The sequence below is a fragment of the Theropithecus gelada genome, chromosome 9 (assembly GCF_003255815.1).
Source record: "Theropithecus gelada isolate Dixy chromosome 9, Tgel_1.0, whole genome shotgun sequence".
In the NCBI taxonomy this organism is placed as follows: domain Eukaryota; kingdom Metazoa; phylum Chordata; class Mammalia; order Primates; family Cercopithecidae; genus Theropithecus; species Theropithecus gelada.
In genome coordinates, this window is record NC_037677.1 from 46212441 (window position 1) to 46239542 (window position 27102).

General features: G+C 50.5%; 1 long non-coding RNA gene across 1 annotated transcript; it reads right to left on the reverse strand.

The window, feature by feature from the left end:
- Nucleotides 1-13848: 13848 nt before the first annotated feature.
- Nucleotides 13849-14924, reverse strand: LOC112631337. The gene is made up of 3 exons (XR_003121106.1): nt 14883-14924; nt 14534-14690; nt 13849-14316 (listed from the first exon to the last, which is right to left on the reverse strand). It is a non-coding gene; the product is annotated as an uncharacterized LOC112631337 (long non-coding RNA).
- Between the last annotated feature and the right edge of the window lie 12178 nt (nt 14925-27102).

Genomic DNA, 27102 nt, shown 5'->3' on the forward strand with positions numbered 1-27102 from the left:
CACCCTAAGTGCAATGGGTAAAGTACGATTTTGCAGCTAGACCTGGGTTCAGATCCATGCTATTAGGTTGGTGCAAAAGTAATTCTGATTTTTGCATTTTAAAATTTGCTGTTTGATGTTGGAATACATTCTTAAATAAATGTGGTTATGTTATACATCATTTTAATGTGCATTTCTCACTTTATGTTTTTTGCTGATGACTTATTACTTGCTGTTTATTTTATATTTATTTTAGACTGTGGAACTGATGTTAGACAAAAAGTGAATTCGGGTGATTTTCTTATTTGAGTTCAAAATGGGTCATAAAGCAGCCAAGACAACTTGCAACATCAGCAATGTATTTGGCCCAGGGACTGCTAAGGAATGTACAGTGTAGTGGTGGTTCAAGTAATTTTGCAAAGGAGACAAGAGCCTTGAAGATGAGGAGCATAGAGGCTGGCCATTGGAAGCAGACAACCAACTGAGAGCAGTCATCAAAGCTGATCTTCTTACAATGATGCGAGAAGTTGCCAAAGAATTCAGCGTCAACTGTTCTGCAGTCATTCGGCATTTGACGCAAATTGGAGTGGTGAAAAAGCTGGGTAAGTGGGTGCCTCATGAGCTGAGCAAAAATTTTAAAAATGGTTGTTTTGAAGTGTCATCTTCTCTTATTCTACACAATAATGAATCATTTCTCGATCTGCTTGTGACGTGTGACAAAAAGTGGAATTTATATGACAACCAGCAATGACTACCTCAGTGGCTGGACCAAGGAAAAGCTCCAAAGCACTTCCAAAGCCAAACTTGCACCCAAAAAAAGTCATGGTCATGGTTTGGTGGTCTGCTGCTGGTCTGATACACTATAGCTTTCTGAATTCTGGCAAAACCACTACATCTAAGAAGTATGCTCAGCTCATGGTTGTGATGCACCAAAAACTGCAATGCCTGCAGCCGGCATTGATCAACAGAAAGGGCCCAATTCTCCATGACAATGCTGGACTGCACATCGCACAACCAACTCTTCAAAAGTTGAAGGAATTGGGCTACAGAATTTTGCCTCATCCGCCATATTCACCTGACCTCTGACTACCACTTATTCGAGCATCTCGATAACTTTTTGCAGGCAAAATGATTTCACAACCAGCAGGATGCAGAAAATGCTTTTCAAGAGTTTGTCCAATCCCAAAGCATGGATTTTTACACTGCAGGAATAAACAAACTTATTTCTCATTGGCAAAAATGTGTTGATTGTAATGGTTTCCATTTTAAATAATAAAGATGTCTTTGAGCCTAGTTATAATGATTTAAAATTCAGTCTGAAACCGTAGTTACTTTTGCCCCAGTGGAGGCAGGCAGTGACATTCCCTGTGGAGCCAGATCCTCAGGCAAGGGAGGACCAGGCTCTCACAAGGGAATGTCACTACCTGCCTCTGTTGGTGCATCTGCCTCTGGGTGTGGGCCTCAGCAAGCTGCGTGTGCAGATCCCACATTTGGTGAGCACAGTGGGAGGGAGGGTGTGGGGCTAGGGACTGCTTAGCTGGCACTCTGGGTATGGCCAGGCTTTCTCTGAGTTCATGCCTGTCTCAGGGCACTCAGGCTTTGGAGAGCTTATGAAAGGCCCTGCCTAGATCCTCCATGATGGGGTCAGTGCCCACCCTGATCCCCTTCCCAGTGGAGTAGGTGAGGAAGAACAGACATCTGCCTAGCAGACAGACACGCCTCACAGCTATAGAAATTGTGACAAATTGCTTGACCAGTCAGAGCCTCAAGTTTTTCATCAGTAAAATGAAAATACAGTATGTGGATTTAGATGCGGGCTAGAGGAAGCAGTAGAACAGTGGAGGGGAGAAGGCTGCTCTTGGATGCATTAGAACTACCACATATAAGCATGATGTTCAGGAGGTAAACATTTATAGACATGGTCTTTGCTGGAGGGGTGAAGAGCCTCCTGGTAGGCTCCCCTGAGCATATAATACACAAAAGACCATAAAGCGACGCAGATATGGAGAAAGGACTCAGATGAGGGCACCAGCCTTAGTTTTAACTGATGCCATCTCCAAGACCTTGGACAAAACACTTAATTCACAGGCCTCATATTTTCCCTACAAAACTTGAAATATTTCCCATTTCTGCAAAGCTGTACATCCCGATGGAGCTGTGGGATTGCAAAGACCTTTGCATCTTGGGCGGCTAGGGCAGATGTGATTGAACCCCACCTAGATGGAAGTCTCACAAGGCTCCAGCCCCCTTCAGGCTCCTTACTGTCTGTCTGGGGACTAAGTGGGAGAATATTAGCAGTAAGATCTGAAAGTCGGGACAATAAGGGCATGTGGCTCTCCCTGCTGCTGGGGAAATGATGACGCCAGGACAGCAGTGGCCAGGTGTGCTTCTTCCCTCTCCAGTGGTGTCTGCTGGAGAAGGCTCTCCATGCTCAGAGTGGCTTGGCTTTGCAGGCTGATAAGAAATCTGGGAAGTAAAATGACCTAAAGTGCACATCTTCCCTTGCCTGAGTCCCAGGCTCCCACAGGGAACATCACTACCTGCTTATGTGGGTGCTGGGAAATGTGGGGCAGTGAGCAGGATCTGGAGGTGTCATGAATAAGGTTAGCAGGTCACACACAGGCTGCCAGAGGATCCCCAACCCAAGAGGCAGGTCTGATGCCCAAGAATCCAAGAGTCCAACAGAGGAATGACAGACCAGGTGATGGACGGTGATTCCCAAGAGCTCTGCCCCATCCAACCACAGACGGCGGGGGATGGATAAACCCCCGGGTAAGTGGGAATAAGGAGAGCCAGCATATCAGAATTGCTCAGGGCTTTTCAGCTGGGACATCCTCCCACAGTTCTTATCTACACGGCCCTCAGCTGGGGTAACCAGTCAACTATCCTCCTAGTCAGCTGACTAGGGTAATAGTCAACTATTAGCCAAAAAATGCACCTCATCCCTGAAAGCCTGTTGCTCCCAGACAGACAGGTCTGGGTGGTCACCCTAATGAAAGTCACCACCCAGATGAGCCACTATGGTTGCTGGGGGTGTTCCCCAGCCAAAGCTGTGCTGCAGTCGGAGGAGCTTGTTAAGAGACTGCTAGGAGGCTGGAGTGGGCAGACTCCTGCCCACCGGACAGATGTGCCTCAACTCCTTGACACATGTCTCCTTTGTTTTCAGGCCCAGCAGCCTGAATTCCTGCCTTGACCTTTATGGCTCTGCAATACAGAAGAGACTGCAGAGAAATATGTAAAGTAAGGCTGCAGCCTCCCCTGCACTGCAGGAAGCTTTTCCTCTGGCAGGCAGAAAGCACATCCTGTCAGATGGGGTGGGCGTGGGAGTCCCTCAGTGGGGGACACAGAGCACAAGGTGGCATTCTGAAGCAGGAATGAGGCCAGCGCTCACTGGTTCCATTGGGTCTCTGCAGCCTTGGCTGGCTCCTGCCTGTGAGCCCCAGGAAGATTGCAGTTTGCCTTTGGGGACATCACAGGCTGGGAAGGAACATTAGGCAGGTAAATCACTGACTCAGTCTCAGAACCCCGGGTTACACAGTGCTGAGGGCTCAAGGAAAGGGACAAAGAACTCACATGGAAGGTTAAAGGAAAAAGCAGGAACTCCTAAAGACAAAGTCACGGGTGGCTTCCAGGAACGTGGGTCTTTGAACTGGGTCTTGCAGGATGGAAAAGACAAAACACTTAATTCACAAGCCTCACATTTTCCCTGCAAAACCTGAAATATTTCCCACCACAGGGGACCTGTGGTGGAGTGAGTGGTCTTGCTTGGCTGGGAATGAGGTTAGCTCACGGAGGGCTGGGAGAGGACTGGGCAGGTCAGCTTGAGGACAAAGCCACAGGGGCTCATTACGCCAGACCAAGGAGCTGAGATTTCCTGCTGTGAGCCATGGAGAGCCAGAGAAGGCTCTTGAGCAGGGGAGTGGGATGATCAAGATGGCACTTAAGGAAGAAAAGTCTGACGACTATAGGTAAAATGAATGGGCAACAAGGGCAGGAGTCATGGGGAGCTCCATTGGGGACGTATGGTAGCACTGTCACTGAGGGCCACTGAGGGTCAGCCGGCAGGAAGGAGGGTCAGGGAGAGGAAAGGGAGGCTGTGTGCATGGCTGCCAATAGGGACAGTCACTCGTCTGAGATGAAGGAGGGATGAGGGAGAGGAGGGGGAGGACAGAATGGGGTGAAGAGGCAAAGAATTTTCCAGTAGAAGGGAGGCCAGCTGGGAGAGCTGTGTGTGCATCTCCCCACTTGTTCAGCATGGGGGGTGTGTGTGTGCGTGCATGTGTAACTGTGTGTGTGTGGTATGCATGCATGTGTGCACATATGTGTACGTGCTTGTGTCTGTATGAGTATGTAGGGTGTGTGTGTGTGTGTGTGTGAGTGCGTGTGTGTGAGTTCGAGTTTCTTTGGGGGGTGTTGGGATTGTGAGGATGCAGCAAGTTGCCGTCCTGACTTTCTTTTGTGGATCCCTCATCTCCATGGGCCTCAGAGTCCTTCACTGCATTTATCTCACCTCACTGTGTCCAGCAAGGGGCCCCAAGACAGAAGAGTTGGGGTGGGAGGCGGGGAGTTTGCCTCACCACCCTGGCTGCGCTTGGGTCCTGTTCAGCAGGTGCCTCTGGCTTCTCAGGACCATGTGCTTCCTCCCCAGCCTGAGAATGCAGCTGTCCTTCATTGCCTACTCCACACAGGGCAGCATCGTCCCACAGCTCACATTCATCCCAGGCAGGGGAGTGCTGCTTTGAGCCCCCAAGGGAGGCCTGAGAGGTTGGGCCAGAGGGAGCTCCAGGGAGCTGAGGGGCTCCCTGAGACCTTGGTTGGGAGCCTGACAGCACATAGGACAGGCTGGTCAGGGCATCTCACAGTACCCACCCTGACCCCAATGCCTGTTCCCCTGAAGCCTCTGACCCCTGGTTGCACTGTTACCTGTATTCCCTGTGCTCCCGAATTTCTTGGCCTCCTGGACCTTCTCTGTCCCCTGCCCTTCCTCTGCCCTGCCTCCTTCCTGGAGTGCAGGGGCCAGTGGGCAGGTGTGTGAGTCCTGTAGACATCTGCCTGTGCTGGCCGCTGCTGTCTGTCTGCCCCTCTCTGCTCTGGCCATCTCTACGGGAGGGAGACAGGGTTAGCGTCAGGGGGAGTGCTGAAGAGTTTAGTGCAGAAGAGCTTGGTCCCCAGGTGGGTCTCAGACAGGGGAGCCTATGGGTGGGGTCCTGAGCCCCAGGCCAGGCTGGGGAGCTGGAGGGAGGCAGGAGGAGAAAGCTCAGGCAGCTGGAGTTGGCCTAGAGGGGAGCCCAGGCCCAGCAGGAGGCACTGCACAGCTCCTGATTGGCGGGAGGTAAGAACACTTCCGACGCAAATGCCTGGAACTGGGCACCGAGAGGGTGAAGCACAGAAGAGAGGCAAGGATCCTGAGGACTGGATGGGGATCTGCGCCCCACTTATAGCTTTGATGAAGAGCTGCTCCCTGAGCTGGGGGGAGGCTTGAGTTTGTGCATTGTGTGCTGTGGGTTTGGGAGAGGGAGACCTAGGTGGGCATGAGGGCGAAGAAAGCAAGTTCACGAGGAAGGACTCTGGGTGTTGGCCGAGAGGGGCAGCAGGGGCTGTGCAGGGCCTGGCCACCTTCCCTCCTGAGCCAGGGCTTTTAGAGCTCCCCCACATGGCAGGGACTCTTCGCCCGCAGTGTGAAGTCAGCCTTCAGGGTCCATGCTCGGCCCAGCCTTGCTGGCTCAGCCCATCACATTGGATTAACCTGTCCCAGTCCTACCACCAGAGCCAGCTCTGCCTGGCCCAACCAGTCCTGTCTGCTTTAACAGAGGCTGACAGGCCAAATCCCTGAGCCAGCCTGCAGTGCTCAGCTGCCTGCACACCCTTTTGGGCCGCTTCTCTCAGCCTTTGGTCTTTTTGTTTCAGGAGCACAGGAAGTCAAGGAGCCGTAGCACTCTTATTAAGCAGATTTGCTACTTTGGTAGGATAAAGAGAGTGGGGGAGATTGAGTCAGGGTCAGGGATCTGGAGCTGTGGGTGCTGGGCGCAGGGCTGAGGGCTTAGCAGGATGATCTTTTCCAAACTCAGCCCTGCATATTGAAGGATACAGTGTCCAACACAAGGGAAGCCCATAGGGTTAGGTTTAGGATTAGGATTAGAGTTAAGATCAGGAATGCCAGTCCCATTGCCTGTCCTTGAATCTCAGTTGCATGCCCTTGGGTTAGGGTTAGGGTTAGGGGTTAGGGTTAGGGGTTAGGGTTAGGGTTAGGGGTTAGGGGTTAGGGTTAGGGTTTGGGTTAAGAAAGTTGGTCCCATTGGAAGGGCCTGATTTGTAGTTGCACATCTATGGGATGCTCCCACTTCACCATGAAGGGTTCATGCTGGGCCTTTATGAGATCTCCAAAGCCTAAGTGCCCTGAGACAGGCATGAGCTCAGGGAAAGTCTGGCCATACCCAGAGTACCAGCTAAGCAGCTCCTAACCCCACATCCTCCCTCCCACTGTGCTTACCAGATCAGAGGCAGAGAAAACAAAAATATCTCTAGTCAAAGTCACAGCAATGAATGAGCACGACACTGTCTGTGCCTGGCACCCTCCTCCATTCAGGGAGGTCTTCACAGTGGACAGTGGCTCCAGGAGAGCTCGGGAGCTGTTTTGTAACATTCCATCCCCTCCACCTCAATCCCCTTTTTTAATTTTTCTCAGAAAAACAATCCATGAACATCTTACCTTAACAGAGGAGCTTGAGTCTCACGGGCACACAGTCATGCAGGAAGGAGGTAAAATGGTACAGACCACTAGAGCTCACAGAATGTGTTCTAGTTCCTCAGGCTCTTAGAGTATTACTGGGGTCGCCTCACTGTGCATTGCCTTCATTTCTTTACAAGCAAATTAGCAGATTCAATGTGTCTACTCCAGAGGTAAGCGCTCCTGCTATTCCCTTGGTGGTCCCGTAGGGGGAACAGAGCTGGGCGTGGGCCTCAGAGAGCTCTGTGTGCAGATTCCTGCCCTGCTTCTTGCAGCAAGTTGCTCAACCTGCTCTGAACTCCAGGTCCCTCCCCGGTGCAGTGAGCATAGTAAGCCCCTGCCCCATGGAGTTCTGAGAACTGTGTGGGATCCTGCGTGTGCACCGCTGGTGCTCGTAACCCTGAGGTGCTTGCCCTCCAGCTGGGCTGTGTGAAAAGGAGAAGAGAAGGGCCAAGGGCTTTGCCCCCTTGCACACACCTTAGTCTTCCTCCTCCCTTCCTCGTCTCCGCTCCAAGTGACTTTCATCTGCTGACCGTATCTCAGATGGTACAGAAGGCTGTCCACGGCCCCCGACTCCCCTCCCCACTGCAGGGCTGCAGCTTTGGTCAGGAAAAGGCGGGGCTCATGGGGAAAGCATTGAGGTGGCCATGGGGTTTCCTGCCCAGGTGCCACTGACCTGGAGTCCTGAACTCCTGGGCCCAGAGATGCCAGCAAGGCTGCCAGCAGGCTCTGCCCACAGGACAGCCCTGCTGCTCCTCCCCCTGCCTGTGGGACAGGTCTGTGCTTGTGGAGTCCCGGCTGGAGCTGCCCTCGGGCAGAGGTGGTGCAGGCTGCTAGTGAGGGTTCAGGCGGAGTGATGGGAAGGACCCTACCCCTCTCCATCCCTCCTCTGTAAAACGGGTACCAGGCCGAGGCCCCCCATCACTCTAGGGGTCTCTGGGTGGCAGGTACTTGGGTCTTGGTAGCCTCTGCCCTGGAGGATGAAGTGGGGGTACCTGGTCATGCCTTGGAATGAGCTGTGCTATGGGCCCAGCCAACTGTAGGGGTCCTGGAGCTTCTGGAGGTCACTCCTGGTGCCTTTGCTGAGCAGGTCACTCCTTGCTTCTTCTGCAGACAACAAGGTTACCAGCATGATTATTGCTATGACCGATGGAGCACTGGTGCTAAATGCATTTCAGGACATTCTCAAAGAAGCCAGTCAGGTTCACAGTTACCAGCATTTTGCTCCACCTATTTTGATGACTAATACTTAATGCCTTCAAATGCATTTCAGGAGACTCTCAAAGAAGCCAGCTGGGTTCAGTTACCAGCATTTTGCTCCATCTATTTTGATGACTAATACTCAATGCCTCTTTGCCTTAGGCTGAAAGGCTTGGAGCCTGGGGGCCATCATTTACACCCTGGGTGTGGCTGATTATAAGATAGAACAGGTCATTCTGAACTGGTAACCAAGCACCATTCTGGAGCTGAGTGGAGAAAGGCGTCCCAGGCGGCTTTCCCAGGGCCACCCAGAGGACAGTCATCTAACTTGCCCCAAGTGATTTGGCCCAACCCATGGCCACTGCAAAAGTGATTGACAGCGTGTTGTATAAATCCCACCACACCAAACGGGAGGATGGAAGAGTTCCCCATTCCCTGATAGTGGGCTGCAGGCTAGAGAAGGCTGTGGCCCTCAGAGCCTGACATTCTGCTGCCCCCAAAGCATGGGGGCAAGACACTGCCCCCTGGGCCTGTGACCTGCTGCATCCTCACCTCCTGGGCGGGGGTCCAAGCCACCCCCAGCAATTGATAACAGTAATTGCACACAGCCGGGACCACGTGTTTGCAGTGGGCGATGGAGTTTCTGAACAGCATGACCTAATGGACAGAGTGAGTGGGGTGGATTTGAGAGGTGGTGGGGGCCTGGCTGCCGTGCCCTGAGGCTCACACTCCCTGCCCCTTTGTACCCCACTCTCTATTCCAGATCAGAACACAGGTGTCTTGAGGTGAAGTCTGCGTGGAGCCCTCCATTGTGTGTGCAGGAGGTGAGCGCTGAGAAGGCCCCGCTGTCGTAAGAAGGGTGTGTGCTGCATGCGCGGTATGTGATGTGTGTGGTGTGTTTTGTGATGTGTGTGTGTTGGCTATAGTGGGTATATGGTGTGTGTGGTGTGTTTTGTGATGTGCGTGTGTGTGTGTGTTGGCCATAGTGGGTATATGGTATGTGAGTGTGCGTGGTGTGGTGTGTGCTGTAGAAGTTGTGTTTGGTTGCATGTGGGGTGTGTGTGTGTGTATGTGCTGTGTGAGTGTGTGTTGCGCATCGTGTATGGTGTGTGGTGTGTGTGGTATGTACATGGTGTGTAGATCATGCATGTTTCTGGTACAGTGTATTTATGTTGTGTCTGTGGTATATGTGTGCTAGTTGTATGCGGTATAGTGTGTTTGTGGTGTGGGTGTTGTATCTGTGTGTATGTGGTGTGGGCATGCACAACAGCTAACCTGGCCCATAGACCAGGAGCAGCCAGGGTTCATCTCAGGAATGCCAGGTGGGTGTGGGAGCTGAAATAGCTGTGTAATTTACCACATAAACAAAACGGGAAAGAGGAGCCAGGTAATAGGGGATGAGGAACAAGAAGTGGGGGTGTCAACATCCCACAGCACCCTGGGAGCCGAAGGAAACCTCCATAGCCTGAAAAAGTCGTCCACACAAACACCCTTGGTTCTCCTAGGCCCCAAAGGATAAATCCCAGCACACATCCATGCTGTCTGGGATGTGGAGAGAATGTCTTCTTGCCAGCCAGGGTCCCAGCATGGGTGGTGACAGCCCTGTGAGGGCCTCTGTGATGACCCCTGTCTGTCCTGAGCTGGAGGACGTGGGCTGGGGCTGGGCATGGCTGACATTTGTACAACTGCAGCTGCTGGGCAGAGGAAGAGAGCCCTGGGTGTACTCCCTCCAGGAGGACAGCACGAGGCCCTTAGCAAGACCACCAGGACCTCCAGCAGTTGCACTCTGGCCTCCCTGTTCCTCACTGCAGAGCACCCTGGCACTATGCTGTGGGGACAGACATATGGTCCATATCTGAGCTCTGCTCTCCATGAGCACACAACCAGGAGCAAATAGTCCAATTCCAGCGAGCTCCAGAGGTGCCTCCCATGAACAGAAAGGACGCTGTCAGGCCTGTCGTGAGTCCCAAGGCACTGGGCTGTGCTGGGCCTGGCACAAGGCTGGGAGCTGGTAGGACCCCAAAGCAAGAAGTACGCTGACACTTCCATGATTGGTCCTGGGCTCTGGTCCCCCACCACGCCTCTCCGTCACGCAGAGCTGAGGGTGGGGGTGGAGTAGAGAGCTCCCCTTCCCCTCAGGGTCTCTTTCTGCTGCTCCTGGTTTAAAGCCGTTCAGCTGTGCAGCAGTTGTGACAGCTGTGCTCCTCTGATGATGTCCCCGGACGTGCACAGGCTGTGGCATCTGAGCAGCCCTGTCAATCCCAGGTGAGGATGTGAGTCGTCACTCCTCCCTGGAGGCAGCTGAGTTGAGATGACAGGTGCCCTCTGCCCACCAGCTTCCAGCTTGGCCCGCTGCCTCTGCCCACGTGACCTGGCAGTCACAGCCCTGACCTGTCAGCTGTTGGCCGACTTGTACAAAGCCACCCCACATGGAGGGTGACAGTCACAGCAGGGAAAGACCAAGGCAGGAGCCTGGAATCCAAATGCAACAGAATGAGCCCTGTCAGCAGGCTGCCACCAAGAAGCCACGAGGACTCCGGGGAGCCCAGGAAGGAGGCCAGGGAGGGAGGCACGCAGCCCAGACTCTCCCGTTTATCCCTGGGCCTCATATCCAGCCTGGCAGAGACCTCTGCTGGGCTCAGGACCAGCCTGGAGCAGTGAGGCTCTCCAGGGGCCACTCCCTGCTCTGGGTGCCCTGTGCAGAGAAGGGACCAGGTGGGGCACAGGCACTCTCCAAGCCCTGTCTCAACGTGAAGGGCCGAGCCCACCTGCCCTTGGCAGTCCTGCTCGAAGGACACCTCATCCTGGAAGCCTTCCCTGATGACCAGCCCCTCTGACTCCCTGCAGCCCAAGGGCTTGGTCTGTCCCTCTCGTCAGTCACTTGTCACTCAGGATGTACCATGACTTCTGGTTGTCTATGTCCAAGTATAATTTTCTTATTTAGTTCTGTCTTTCTTCTAATCTTTCATTATTAAATTTTTCAAACTTTACAGCCAAGTGGAAATGATTGCGCAATGTACACGCCTGTTTGTGTCGTGGAGATTTTTAATTAATGCTTGACCATGCTTGCTTTATCCTGTCTCTGTGTGTTTCTTCCTCTCTCTGTCTATCTTTCTCTCCACCAATTCATCTTATTTTTGGATGCATTCAAAGTATTTTATAGTCCTCAGGGTACTTTACCCCTAAACCCTTCAGTTCGTATATCTTTCACTATGGAACAGTATTTGTTAAGTTCTCTTTTTGCAGCGCACAAATCTTAAGTGTATCATCTGTATGAGTTTTGACGAGAGCACACCACATCTGTGTAACCGCAGACCCTGTGAAGATGTGGAATGTTACCACAGCCCCAGAAAATCCCCTCAGACCTCTCTGTGCATGTGGCTCAGTAGTTCCCTGGGATTGTGACAAGAAGTGGAATTGTTGCATTAAGGGCACACACTTGTGAAACGTTCTTCAGTAGTGTTGCTTATCTATCCAGGAAGCCACACCAAGCAGTGTGCGGGAGTCCCAGGCCCCACTGCCCCCCTCCCCCAGCACAGGTGACTTCCATCTGTGTCCTGTTGCCCTTCTGGTAAGTCGTCAGCCCTACAACACTGCTCAGGACTGCAAGGACCTGACCCCTGTGGCCTGAGGGAGCACTGTAGGATTTCAGGGTGGAGAGCTCCAGCTGAACTGCCCCTGTGCAGAGGCTGAGGCAGGGTGCCTTTCCTGGCTTCCTTGGGATTGGGAAGGGTGTGGGAGTCCTCCTGTGTCCTCAAGGCCCAACTACCTCCTCGTGGACCCTCAGTGACACCAGATGAGGATTTGGTCCAGTGGACACACAGATATTCATTCAGACACAGCCACTTCCTTGTAGGGAAGCCCCCTGGGAATTCAGTTTTGGGGATGGATCACAGGAGCAGGGAGGTCAGAGTGGAGACTGCCCTCCACTCTTCCTCACTTGGACTTTTGAGTGTTGTTCTTACAGAATCCAAGCAAGAGATTATTCATGGATATGACTTTAATAATGCAAAGAGCCAGGACCAAGTTATTTGCAGATTCAAGTTTAGTAAAACAAAAGTCATTGGTAAGTAGCCTCCTCTGAAATCTGCAATGATCCAATGAGGTTTTCCTTTGAGCATCACGGTGACATTCAAACGATTTCAGATTTCAGAGCACTTTGGATTTTGAATTTTCAGATTAGGGATACTCAACCTAACTAAGCAAGGTCACCTGTGTAGAGCAGCTGGCACAAGTATGGACTTTATAATATTTTAAACTCTCCTATCGTTTGGCAACACTGAGGCATCGGGGGACCTCTGCAATTGGAGAGTGGACTGAGGAAGCGCCCAGTCTAGGCAGATACTGTGCCCTGGGTACCGGGGGAGTGTGCTCTTCCCTGCTGAGTGCCTGAGGTGCTTTTGGATTTTCTGCATCCCCCTCAATTCTCCCTCTTGACTCCTTGATACATTCATTCCATCTGATCATGTTATGTTCAATGACCTCTTATTCAGGGTCATCTGGCAAACTTGGAATGACTCCTCTCCCTACAGGATGCTTCTTGGCCATCTCTCCTCCTGTCCCTGCGTATATAGAGTGGGGCAGAGGCTGTCATTGTCACAGTCTCATGTGGCAGAGTTGTGTAGGTGGTCTCAGGCCATTAAGATTCCACTGAAGTGTACTTTCATGGGAGTGACTTAGGGACGGAGCAGCCCCTTCCTAAGGAGAGCTACTGGGTATTGAATGCTTCTTATATCAGGTATTGTGCCAAGTGCCTTACACTCACTGTCTCCATGAATTCTCCAAGCAGCCTTACTGCATTTCCTTTGCATGGGTGGATAACCAGGGCAGGGGTGACGGAAGAGCTTTCCCAGTGCCACACACCTGGAGAGTAGACCCAGGAGATCTGTCTGCCCGTGTCCCTGAGATGATGGTTTTTGGGGAAGGCATGGCCCTGCCTATCCCCAGGAAGTCCAATCAGACGCCTCCTCTGCCTGCCTGTGGGTGCACTGGTTTCCTGGAGGGCACTAGTTTTTTCTCCAAGGTGGGCCAGCACCAGGTCTCACATAGGAAAGCCCATGCCACAGTCCTGGGTGCCTCTGCAGACGGCCACACTGCTCCTGGTTGGTGACTGTGCAGAAGTGACTGGGCATGGCTGTGTATTGCAGGGAGCTCGGATGCACTGAGGAGTGACTTTGTCATTAATTACATTTTCCTCTGAAGAAAACATTCATGAAACATTTTAGAAATAGGGAAGCAAGAAGACATATTCAAAGCTTGATGTTTCTACATGCTTCATGTTTTCTGTCTTTATAGGCTACATTTTTGTAATTTAAGAAATTTTTTAGTATGGTGACTGAAGTATGGGTTTAATCGGTTAATCTGTTTGAAAACTCTTTTTCCAGCAGCCCGGTGTTGCTGGGCCCTCTGCCTATCTTGGCCCTGAACCATGGCCTCAGGGTGCCAGTGCCACCCGCCCTCCCCTGGAGCTCCCTGAGCTGTCCCAAATGCCATACTGCAGTCAGATCACACCTCTTGGGGATTTTTAACCCAGTAATCCCAATCTTTCCATCTCTCAAAGTAAATCTGTTTCCTAACCATGTTTTCCTGATCGTTATCTTTATCAGCACCAAGGAAGAGGTCAACAGTTTAGAAATTCATGGCTAATCTGACAGTTGGGTTCAGGCCAACAAATTGTTCCATGTGGAAATGAATCATTTTGCCCACAGTAACACTGACCTACATGAAAAAGAGAAAAACAATAGAAATTACTTTTATGTATACATGAAATTTTAATTTATAAAATTATATTATATTTTGCTATACATTTGTACAATTATTTTCCAGTGTTAATTATATTTTATTATAAAAATCATACAATGTAGAAAAAAGAAACATAGACAAAACATAATGAATAAAAACATTACCCAAAATCCCAAACTCAAAGACAACTGTTATTAACATTTTCAACTACAGCATAATAAATTTAATTTTTCTTAAATATGATGGAAGAAAAAGAAAATGAAATGGGATTGAAGAAACTGTGGAACATCACACGAATGCTTCTGGTTGCCTGTGACGAAGCGGCTGTCCCTTTCCCTCCATGCCTCTCCTTCCTTCTGCTCATGGACATCCCAGCACGTCGCACTCTGCCATCTATTTTGTTCGCTATTTTTAATTTTGTTGTCTGTCTCCCACGCAGTCCTTAAAGGTGAGTCCTTGAGAGCAGGGACTCTGCCTGCCTGTTCCTGTTACACAGCAGAGCGCTGCACAGGGCCTGGGTGTGGTGGGTGCTCATAGGGGTCTCTGCAATAGGAAAGCAGAGCCCAGATGCCGGTCGTGGACCACGGGGTCAGCTCTGCGTGATGAGGACCGGAGGTGGGAGGGACAGTGGACGAACATGTGCATCGACATTCTTCCCACGTCATTTCCTTTTAGAAAAAAGAAAAAATCAGTATGGACAAGACTTTCATGACTTGCCCTGGACCAAAGATTAAAAACTACCTGGACAGTAAGAATCCCTGGCAGGAGGCCCTAGAGGGCAGGAGGCCAAGGGTCACGGTTGGGCACCGTGAGGTGTACAGAATGTGGATGCCCCCCTGCTGGGGCAGCACGTGTCTGCGGCTGGTCTAAGGCCACAGTGCTCACCTCCCTTGTTGGTGGCCCCCAAGGTGTTCAGGGATCCGCAGTGTCCTAGGGATCTGCAGTGTCCTAGGGTCTGTGAGGAGGGCAAGATGCCGGAGATGATTGCCCGAGGAATGGTACCGTTGCTCCAGGTCACCTTTCAGAGTTAAGCCAACGGACTCTGTAAATACAGAAGAGCCAGAATGGTTGACACCAAGCAGCCATTTGTGGTCATTTAGGACACAGTCACAATGACATGAGATCTCATGCAAGGCCCCTCGCTGCTGGACCCACATCCCCCTTGGCCATCGTTGCTGAGGTAGACCTCATAGTGCTTTGGGGAATGAGAGCATTGCCCATGCTGTCCACTCACCGAGGGCAAGAACTGCATCTCCCTGGGCTGGCTCTCACCATCTTCGCTTTCTGTGCTTTAGGGAGGTCTTTGTTGAAGCCAGCCTGAACAATGGCAGAAATGTCTTTTCTAATGACATCACTTTGAAGAGCACCTCCTGTGTGAGTACCAGGGTGGGGATGCCACCAACCTGGGCTGTCCAGAGCCCCTGCACTGGAATGAGGTACACCCTGGGGAGGACAGGAAGAGCACACAGTTCCTAGGCAGTCCCAGAAAAGTAGCATGTGCAGCAGATACCTGAGCCTGCTTGATCCTGTTCCAGCTGGCACAGGGGGGGTTAGGCTTGGAGGCTGTGTGCCAGGAGCCAGAATCCAGGACCTCTAGAGTCTCCAGCTTCTCCACATGGGCCTCCCAGGTCCAGGGGATCTGGAGAATTCCACGCACTACCTTCAGGATGCGCGTGCCGCTGAACCGGTGCCCCAGCTGCTAATCTGATCCTAAACCCACTTACAATCCCATCCCCGCAGCCTGCCTGGTAGTCATCTGCTGTCATTTCCCAGATGCTGTCAGCCTCCTTTCTGCCTCTCCTCCCTGCTCGGGCCCCGGAGCTGCCCCTCTCTGCTCCCTCCCCGAGCCCTGCAGTATGTCCCCTCCCGCTGCTGATGGGGAGGCTGTCAGGCGCCCAGGCCAGGCTCAGGCCCAGCTCAGGCCAGCACAGGTTCTCTCCTCTCCCCTCCCTAGCCTTCTTTCTAAGCAGAGGTGGAAGGCCTGGGCAGCCTGCATTCCCACGGATGCCGCCCAAAGTCCCTTTACTGTGAAGAACAGCCAGAGAAGAGTTCCCGTTGCTTACACCCCATGTATCCCTGGTTCTGAGCCAGGCCTTTCTCCGAGCTCTGTAAACCTCACAAGTGCCCCCAGGGAGGGAGGCTTATTCCCTTTCCACAAGTGTGGAGGCTGAGGCTCAGAGCGGTGCGTGGATGTGCCCATGGTGCAGAGCCTGGAAGTGGGGAGAGCGGCTGTGGGGGATGGACCCGGGTCTCCTGCCCCTGCTCCTGCACCTGCACCTCTCTCAGCCACGGTACCCCCACCCTCACTTATCTTTGTACCTGTAGATTTAGTTGTCCTCAAAGAAGCCCTGTGCTGCAAGCGAGGTGTTCAGTGAGGCTAGGTTCATCAGATCACAGAAACTTCTGGGACTTTCTTGGCAACGCTCTAGGGCAGAGCCTTTGAGCAGGACCGAAGGAGGAGTCTGTAGCTCTCTGGGGACCAGCCCTGGCCACTAGCCTCACTTTGGTACATGGAGGAGGGACCAGCTAGGGAGAGCGAGGAGTGGGCAGATGGGTTACCAAATGGTGGGCACCGGGAAGAGGCCACCCAGGCCACTGACATTTGGATTGTCTACCAGGCGTAGTGCACGTTAATACCTTTCTCCTACAGGGTGCCAGTCCACCACAGACCACCATTCGCCACAGGCAACCCGTCCATCACAGAACACGCGTCCATCACGGACTACCTGTCCATCACAGGCCACTCATTCACCCCAGAGCACCCATTCATTATAGAACACCCGTCCACCACAGGCCACCCATCCATCACAGGCCACCCATTTACCACAGAGCACCCATCCACCACACAGCACCCATTCACCACAGATCACCCATCCAACACAGAACACCCATCCATCACAGGCCACCCATTCACCACACAGCACCCATCCACCACAGAACATTCATCCACCACAGGCCACCCATTCGCCACAGAGCACCCATTTACCATAGAACACCCATCCATCACAGAACATGTATCCACCACAGACTACCTGTCCACTACAGGCCACCCATTCATCACAGGCCACCCATCCACCACAGGCCAACCATTCCTCACAGGCCACCCATTCCCCATAGGCCACCTTTTCACCATAGAGCCCCCATTCACCACAGAACACCCATTCATCCCAGGGCACCCATTCACCACAAAGCACCCATCCGTTACAGCCCCTACATCCACCACAGGCCAGCCATTCACCACAGAGCCCCCATCCATCACAGAACACCCGTCTGCCACAGGCCACCCATTCACCACAGAGCACCCATCCACCACAGGCCAGTCATTCACCACAGGCCACCCATTCACCACAGAGCTTCCATCCACCACAGGCCACGCATTCACCACAGAGCCCCCATCCATCACAGGCCAGCCATTCACCACAGGCCACCCATTTACCACAGAGCATCCATCCATCACAGGCCAGCCATCCATCACAGGCCACTCGCCCACCACAGAGTCCCCATCCATCACAGGCCAACCTTCCATCACAGGCCACCCATCCATCACAGGCCACCCGTCCACCACAGTCCACCCATTCACCACAGAATATCCATCTATCACAGAGCACCCTTCCACCCCAAACCAGCCATCTATCACATACCACCCATCCACCACAGACCACCCGTCCATCATAGACCATTCATCTGTCATAGACCATTCATTCACCGCAAACCATCCATCCATCACACACCACCCGTCCACCACAGACCACCCATCCACCACAAAGCACCCGTTAATCACACACTGCCCATCCATCACAGAGCACCCATCCATCACAGCCCACTTGTTCATCAGAGAGTACCCATCTGCCACAGAGCACTCGTCCATCATAGGACACTGGTCCATCACAGGAGGCAAGTCAACCAGAGGGCTGGACAAGCAACCCACTAATCATCTAGGTCCTGCTGGCCCTGCTCCTGACCCTGCTGCTGCTTTGTGGTTTCTGGCAGGTGTGTGGCAGGAGAATAAGTGCTCCCTGCCCGCCCAGCCCTGGGGCTCAGACACAGGTCCAACCTCCAAGGGACTTCAGCATGTGACTGCCGCATGATCTCACCTGTGGGAAGTTTCCCATCAGTTCCCAGGTCATCACATGAGCCAAGGGAAGCTGTCCACACGTTCACAGAGTCTAGGAATCCTAGGCTTCTGTAGGACCTCCTGCCCCGGCTGGTCACAGAGAGCTGGCCTGGGATGCCCTGGACATGGGGCTGAGGCCTGCCCTGGCTCCTAGAGAAAAGTGACCCCAGAATCCCTGAAACCAGGGCTGCCTCAACAATCCGGACTTCCGGAAGCCTCAGATGGACAGGCCAGAAGGCGTCCTCTGTGTGGAGGGAGGAAGAGAGGGTCCCCCATGAGGCCCTGCTGGCCCAAATGGAAGACAGTGCTATAACCCCCAGCTGTCTGTGCCTTGAGAAACCAGCGTGGATCTTGGCATATGTCTGGTGCCTTCTCCATTCCTTCATCTGTCTTTACTGAGCTCCAGCTTCCTCTGGGCCCCATGCTGGGCTGGGGAGGGACAGAAATGAAGCAGCCACTGTTCCCCATGGGGAGCTCACAGTCCTGTCTGGTCAGGGCTGAGGGTGAAATGTCCACCCCACAGGAGTGGGAATGGCTCCCTGTAAGGCAGAGCAGGACCCAAAAGCAGAGATGGAGCCCAGGGCGGGGAGGGCAATAGAGGCTTTGGAGTTGGGGTGGACGGACCCAGCCCAGAGAGCTGCAGACAGACAGAGCAGGGGAGGAGAGGACAGAGCCCAGCCCAGGGAACACACAGGTCTCCTCTGCCCAGGGAGCCACAAGGGGAGGAAGCCGGGGACTCAGTCATGAGGCTGGGAAGTCAGGGAAGGCTCCCAGGGACAGACAGGCTCTCCCTGAGGAAGGGAAGAGGGGCGGGCGCTCTCTTTTCCATATGGCTGTGGGCAGAGAAGGACACTTGCAGGAGCTGGGCCTCTCTAGGGACCTGATCCCTGGCCTGGCTGACCCCTAGGAACCCCACAGCAGCAGTACAGGGGTTCTCCTTGGATAAGGTTGGAGGCTGAGGCCTGGAAGAAGGAGCCTGCTGGGTACAGCACAGGCTCAGAGTGCCCAGGTGACACCCTAAAGACCGTGCTCTGTCCTGCTGCCCCACCCCCATCCAGCTCTGCTCCATACCAGGGTCCCAGCTGGGTACAAGGCCAAGGCAGAGCCAGCCCACTCCCATCCAGCTCTACTCCAGACCAGGGTCCCAGCTGTGTACAAGGCCAAGGCAGAGTCCCCCATCCAGCCCATGTTTGTCTCTTTTGAACATTCTAGACTGTCAAGGATCCACCACCTCTGCAGAAACCAGAAAAGGTAAGTCACAGTTCCAGTCCCGATATTGTCACATCCCAAGGAGTCCACTGACCTTCACCAAGAGTGCCATGAAGCCTGAGCCCCATGACCTCCACCTACTTGGGAAGAGAAGAAGGTGACAGAGGGGCAGAGTGGAGCCTGAGAAGGGTGGGGACTCACAGTGATGTCCCCAGCACACCCTTCTTGCTCCCTGCACCCCTCAACATGAGCCTTCTCACCAATTTACAGCCTGGGGTGGCCAGTTTCAGCAACTGTGGTGATCTCTCCTGAGTAAATGGGGCTCTTCTGACAATACCCACGGAGCATGTACAAGATGCTGAGGATGGAGCGCTCTGGAAAAGAAGCCCCATGTTTTAGGGATCTGGCCCCCTCCCCAGCCTCCGGATGCGGGTGTGGCTCCATTTGGCCTCCCTAGGTCCCTGTCTCCTGGCAGGGATGAGGGGCTGGCTGACATTAGCTTCTAGGGACTGCAGGGCTGAAGGATGCAGGAGTCCTGGCAGGCACCGAGCTGGGAGAGACACCCAGCCCAGTGAACACAGTGGCCAGGAGTCCGGAAGCAGGCTCCTGGGACAGGGACCCACCCCAAGGGCCATGGGCAGTGGTGAGGGCAGTAGCTGAGGCAGGAGGCCCTGGACCTGAGATGGGGGGGAACAGACCTCCCTGGCCAAGTCTGTCCACTGCGGTGCTGCAGAGTGGGCTCGGGGAGGATGCATCTGCAACCAGGTGGATGTGGACAGCCACTTGCAAATTCTGGGACCATTGCACAGCCCCCAGAGCAGGCCTCTTTCAACAAGGGTGGTCACGGGAGAACCAAAGGGACAGAGACGAAGTCGTTGGCATTTAGGGGAAAAACCATGTCTGCCAACCAGGAGGAGTTTGCATGTTTCTCACGCGAAAGATGCTCCCCTGTTGTGTGGGCTCCTCACTGGTCCTTTCATTCCACAGACGCACATCTGGGAGCGGTCAGCACTGTGCCTGGTGCTGGGGCAATGACACCATGGTCTTGCACTCAGGATCTGCCCGTAAAGAAAGCAAACAGTTGTTTTTCTTTTTTTAGAAGCCAGAATAGGAGAAACCACCTCCTCTTCCTTCATCACCACTGCCCCTGCCTCCTGTGAACACCTGCCCCACTGTGACTGTTTATTGCTGTGGGTGCCGAGGAGTGTGCAGGATAAGAGGGATAGAGGTGAGAAGCACAGTGGAGAGGGGCTGTGACCCCCAGGCTGGGACTGCAGGAGGAGGGTGCAGCTGGGTCCTGCTGCAGAGGCCTGGGCCCTGGAGGAAGGCAGGCTCTATGGGTGTTGGCCTTGGGTCACTTGATGCCAGGGGCAACCAGATGCCCACCTCACCCTAGTGTCCCAGTGGAGGGCAAGTATGAGGGCTCCTGTCCCCTGCACCACCAGGCCTGTCTCAGCACAAGGAGTTTCCTCTTTGAAGGATCCAGGTTTCTGGACATAGCAGCTAGTGACGTCTGAGCAGTCCTGGCTCTCCCAGGGGTTATAATCAGCTCTGGTAGTGGCTTAGGTTTCAAACCAGTGGCCTGCGGGTTGATGAGTCAAACAAACTGAATCACAAAGTCTCCCGCAGGTCAGTAAAATATCAACGTAAAATAATCAAAGGGTCAGAATGTAGATTAAAGATAATTTATTCACTTGAAAAGATTGAGGATGGACCAACTGGGAAGCATAGATTCCAAAAAACAAGTCAGTATTACAAAGTGGAGAAGTTAGGGACCATTTATACAGACAAAGTTCAGGAAAGTTAAACTGAATTTTAACATCTGTCCATGTGAAGCTTAATGCATAGTTACAATGATCTGATTAGTGGAGATAGTCTTTCTCTTTTGGGAAAGGTATATTTAACATTCCACACTAAAGATGTAACTATCATGAGGTCTTGGGCACCCTCTGTTCTCAGTTAAGAACAGGACAACAAAGGAGGCAAGTAATCTATAACAAGGATCAATGATGGGAAGGGAGGCGTTCTGGTCTCTGGTCTCTCCTAGTCATTTACAGAACTAGAACAATGAGAGAGAGTTAAGCTATAATCTATAAAGCCAAATTGCAAACATGGTATGTGACTGAGTCTTCAGGGCTTAACTCCCCCCTTAGCATAATAAATTTAGAAGGTCAGGACATTTTACTTCTCTTACATTTCTCCCTTTTCTTCAAATTATTTCAGACAAAACGTGGCAGAAGAATCATGTATTTAAGTCAAAATCTCATCCTACTAGGAAGGCTCGTTCCTAGGAAGTCAGGTCCAATAGGGGAAGAATTAGAAAGAAGTAAAGCCAATGTATAAAGTAAACAAGGGAGAAGTGGTCCTCAAATCTGATTCAGGCCACATGACTGCCTCTTCATTCAAAGCAGTTATTTGAGCAACCATTATTCTAGCCTTCTTGGTTGTGCATTGACTCAATTGCAAACATGTGCCATAACAGCAGTGTAGACAAAAACAGGACAAAACACAACAAATGATTACAATTCCCAGAATTAGTAACAGTTTTTTTACACCAAGTTCTGCAAGATACAAACCAGCTGCATAACTAATCAGAGTACTGAATCTGAAAAGTTAGTTATTTGAATTTGTATACCTGTGATTAATTTCATGATGTTGTTCGAGTCATCTGGAGTAGAGACACAACACTGAGATTTTCTGATGTACAAGTTCCTCCTCAGGCTGCACTGAGTGTATCTAAAGCCATACTCTTCTGTAATGTAGCAGTTCTCATAAAAGCAACTTACTTGCTTAGCAATGACATACCCATGGAGCTATTATTTAGGGCCTTTTGTGTATAATTGGTTAGGATCTCTTCATGACAAATGATATCCTCAATACCTGATTTGTGGTACAAAGATGAAAGTTAAATGACCATACCGATGAAACGCAGGATGAACACAATGAGATTGTGAATGAGAAAAATTTGCAGATTTTGACAGGGTATGAACTACTTAGCCCTGTGCCCAAGCATAAGCCAAGGAACACGGTCTTAGCCTATCCTGGGGGTAACCATGGCCACAAGTTAGTACTACATAGCCAAGACATTCCATTTGGAGCTAACCAATAAATACTTGCTCATTGTGCCTGTTCACCATCATGCCAATCAGTACTTTGTAATGTAATAGTGAGGATATATCATTCTTTGGATATCCATCCCACATCTTCAGCGTTATTTGAGTAAGGTATCTTTGGTATAATTTATCTGTTCACAAAACAAACGGGCAAGCTGACTGAGCTGACCACAGCAGAGGGTAAGCCAGATAAAACAGTCCCAGATTTGTGTTATACTAACCTGAAATTGAGTTGTCTTGTCTCTCAAATGAGGCAGTGCTGTTTCATCCCTCTGTCGGGGCACCATCAGTGTTAAAGGTAATGTATTAGTCCATTCTCACACTGCTATAAATACCTAAAACTGGGTAATTTATAAGGAAAAGAGGTTTAATTGGCTCATGGTTCTGCAGGCTGTACAGGAAGCATGGCTGAGGAGGCCTCCAGAAACTTGCAATCATGGTGGAAGGCGAAGGGGAAGCAGGGATGTCTTACATGGCCAGAGTAAAGGAATAGAGAGAAGGGGGAGGTGCCACACACTTATAAACAATCAGATCTCATGATAACTCACTCTCTAACATGAGAACAGCAAGGGAGAAATCCGCCCCCATGATCCAATCACCTCCCAACAGGATCCTCCTCCAACACTGGAGATTCCAATTCAACATGAGACTTGGGCAGGGACACAAATCCAAACCATATCAGGTAACGAACTAGTTTCTTATACTGAGAAGTTCTTCCCATGCTCTTTACTCTGTAAAGTATTATTAATAGGCCAGTGGCATACTTTATCCTTAGTCATGCTAGTGTCAAGCATCAATGACTGTTTACAGAAACATGAATACATTCCTCCCCCTCCTCCTACTCCTCCTTCTTCTTATTCTTCTTCCTTTTCTTCCTCCTCCTCCTCCTCCTCTTCTCCTCCTCCTCCTCCTCCTCCTCCTTCTTCTTCTTCTCCTACTCCTCCTTCTTCCTCCTCCTCCTCCTCCTCCCCCTTCCTCCTCCTCCTCCTCTTTCTCTTCCTCTTCTTCTTCTTCTTTTTTTTTTTTTGAGATGGAGTCTCACTGCCCAGGCTGGAGTGCAGTGGCACGATCTCAGCTCACTGCAACCTCCGCCTCCCAGGTTCAAGCAATTCTCCTGCCTCAGCCTCCCGGATAGCTGGGACTACAGGTGCGTGCTACCATGCCCAGCTAATCTTTTGTACTTTTAGTAGAGATGGGGCTTCACTGTATTATCCTGGATGGTCTTGATCTCCTGCTTTCATGATCCGCCCACCTCAGCCTCCCAAAGTACTGGGATCACAGGCATGAGCCACCGTGCCTGTGAATACATTTCTGATATTATACCCAATCTTGTCCTTAGAGAGGAGATACTCATCATGAAATACCAGAACTACTGGAAGGGGCATAAGACTCATATCAGCCCATTTTGGCATCATTATGGAGAAATATGTGAAACTGAGTAATTTTTAAAGAAAAGAGATTTATTGGCTCATGGTTCTGCAGGCTGTACAAGACGCATGGTGCCAGCATTTGCTCAGCTTCTGGGAAGGCCTCAGGAATCTTACAATCATGGCAGAACACGAAGAGAAAGCTAGCATATCACATGGCACGAGTGGGAGCAAGAGAGAGAGGAGGGAGGTGCCACATTCTTTTAAACAACCAGATCTCGCATGAACTCAGAGCAAGAACTCATTACTGTGAGGAGACACTAAGCCATTCACGCAGGACCCATCCCCATGACAGAAACTCCTCCCACCAGGCCCCACCTCCAATATTGGGGATCACATTTCAACATGAGATTTGGAAGTGACAAAACATCACTGCACATTAATAAAAATTATTTTATTTAATAATTAGTAATTAATTTAATTTTTTAATAATTTTTATTTATGTGCAGTGATATTTTATCACCTCCAAATCAAAATATAAATTATTTTATTTTAACAAGATATGGAGGTGCATATCACTGCACATAAAATAATTTAGGTATTTCAAAGGTATCCCATTTAGACCTTTTAAGTTTTAAGTCTTCATAGGTTAAGTAAGAACATTTTTCTAGATACTGACAGGAGATGGTGCCATAAATACTGTACATGAATCAAACTGGAGTTTCTAAAGGGGGATCTCTCATCAAGAAGAATGACTTGGACTTAAAGGGATTATTGCCCATAATCTGAGCTCTCTTTCTCTCTCTCTTTTTTTTTAAGATTCATGGGATGTATGAGCATGTTTGTTACACAGGTATATTGCATAATGCTGGGGTTTAGGTTTCTATTGAACTCATCACCCAGATAGTGAACATAGTAACCAATAGGTAGTTTTTACACCTTGTTTTCCTTTTTTTCCCACTTACGGGGTCCCTAGTTATCTATTTTTTCCATCTTTATGTCCATGAGTATCCAATGTTTAGTGCCCACTTACAAGTGAGAACATGCAGTATTTGACTTTCTGTTTCTGTTTTAATTTGTTTAGGATAATGGGCCTCCAGCAGCATCCACGTTACTGCAAAGGACATTTCAATCTTTTTGTTGGCCACATAATATTCCATGGTATATATGTGCCACACTTTCTTTATTCAATCCTAATTGGCACTTAGGTTGATTCAATGACTTTGCTATTGTGAATAGTGCTGCAATAAACATATGATTGCAGGTTTCTTTTTGACAGAAAAAATTTATTTTGCTTTTGGTAGATACCCAGTAGTGGTATTTTTTTCATTCTTTAAGAAATCTCCAATTCTGAAGTGGTCAAGATGGCTGACTAGAAGCAGCTAATGTGTACCACTCTCACAGAAAGGAACGGGAAGGGTGAGTAAATGCAGCACCTTCAACTGAAACATCTGGGTACACACATTGGGACTAATCAAGAAAACAACTCTACCCACAGAAAATGGAGAAAAGTAAGGCAAGACACAGCCCACCAGGAAGACACATGGAGCCAGGGAAACCTCCCCCATCCAGGGAGACAGTACTGGAAAATCAGAGGTAACTAGGGACTAGAGTGGACCCCCAGCATACTGCAGCAGCCCTAAGGAAAAGTGGACAGACTGTTACATGGATGCCCATTCCAATATCTCCTCACTGGGAAGATGCTTAAGGCCCAGGCCTCCAGCCACCCCCCACCAGGGCTAGGGAGCCAGGAGCAGCTCTGCAACTCCCTGGATGGAGCTCCTAGTGGGAGGGGTGGGTTGCCATCTTTGCTGTCTTGCAACCCTTGCCCTTGCTGTCTCCAGGTGTGGAAGAGTCTGTGGGGACCAGGGGCTGGTCCAGACCCCCAGCAGAGAACAACCTTCTCTCAGAAAAGTGGCCAGATGATTCTCCATGCAGATTCCAGTTCTTACTTCTCCTCACTGGGCAGGGCCACCCGACCTGGATTCCAGTACAACCACCCTGCCTCTGCCTGATCACCACAATCAGAGGGAGCCCAGCATTCCCCAAGGAGGAAATCCGAGTCAAGCCACAACCCCTCTGCCACTACAGTTGCAGTGGCGCAGCCCTAACAGCCCTAGAACTGGGAAGGAGCAAAGGGCCTAGTCATTATGCTGGCACTTCCAGCACACTGCAGCCACCATACAGACAGGAGTCCAGCCCCTCTTTTCTGGGAACCCCCATCCCCACTCCAGAAGGCAAGACTCCTGGTTCATGAATACAGAACAGTCACTGCACCCACAGCTGAGTGAATACCACTGTAGTAACCCAGAGTTTTCCTGGGAAGAGGGTCCCAGAGGCGTCTAACAGACCTTCTGCCACTTCCACAGTAACAGTTATATTCCAGATGCCCTTAATTTGGGGAAGATATAAATCATTATACCATAAAGACATATGCATGCGAATGTTCATTGCAGCAGTGTTCACAATAGAAAAGACATGGAATTAACCTAAATGCCTATCAATGACAGATTAGATTTTTTTAAAAAGTGGTACATATACACCATGAAATACTATGCAGCCATAAAAAACAGGATGCTATCTTTTGCAAGAACATGGATGGAGCTAGAGGCTATTATTTTTAGCAAAATAATGCAGGAAGAGAAAACAAAATACTGCAGGTTTTCACTTATAAGTGGGAGCTAAATGATGAGAACTCATTAACAAAAAGAAGGGAATGACAGACAGTGGGATCTGCTAGAGGATGGAAGGTGAAAGGAAGGAGATGAGCAGAAAAAAATAACTATTGGGTATGAAGCTTAATACCTGGGTGATGAAATAATCTGTACAACAAACCCTCATGATACCACTTTACCTATATAACAAACCTGCACATATGCTCCAGAAAAAAATTTCTTTAAAAGAAATCTTTATACTGTTTCTATAGGAGTTGAACTAATATGCGTTCTCAGGAAGAGTGTATAAACATTCTCTTTTCTCTGCACCCTCACCAATATCTGTTATTTAAAAAATTTTTAATGATAGCTATTCTGACTCGTGTGAGGTGGTATCTCATTGTGGTTTTGATTTGCGTCTCCTGATAATTAGCGATGTTGAGTATTTTTTCATATGTTTGTTGGACACTTGTATGTCTTGAGAAGCATCTGTTCATGTCCTTTGTCTATTTGATAAGGGAGTCATTGGGGGTTTTTGTTGTTGATTTGTTTAAGATCCTTATAGATTCTATATATTAGTACCTTGAAGGATGCTTAATTTGTAAATATTTTCTCCCATTTTTTAGGTTGTCTGCTTATTCTGTTGGTGGTGTTTTCTGTGTGTGTGTTAGTGTGTATGTGTGCAGAAGCTCTTTAGTTTTTGTGGGTTTTTTTTTCTTTTTTTACTATACTTTAAGTTCTGGGGTACATGTGTAGAACATGCAGGTTTGTTACATAGGTACACACATGCCATGGTGGTTTGCTGCACCCATCAACCCATCACCTACATCAGGTATTTCTCCTAACGTTATCCTTCCCCTAGCACCCCCCACCCCCAAACAGACCCCAGTGTGTAATGTTCCCCTCCCTATGTCCATGTGTTCTTGCTGTTCAACTCCCACTTATAAGTGAGAACATGCAGTGTTTGGTTTCCTGTTCATGTGATAGTTTGCTGAGA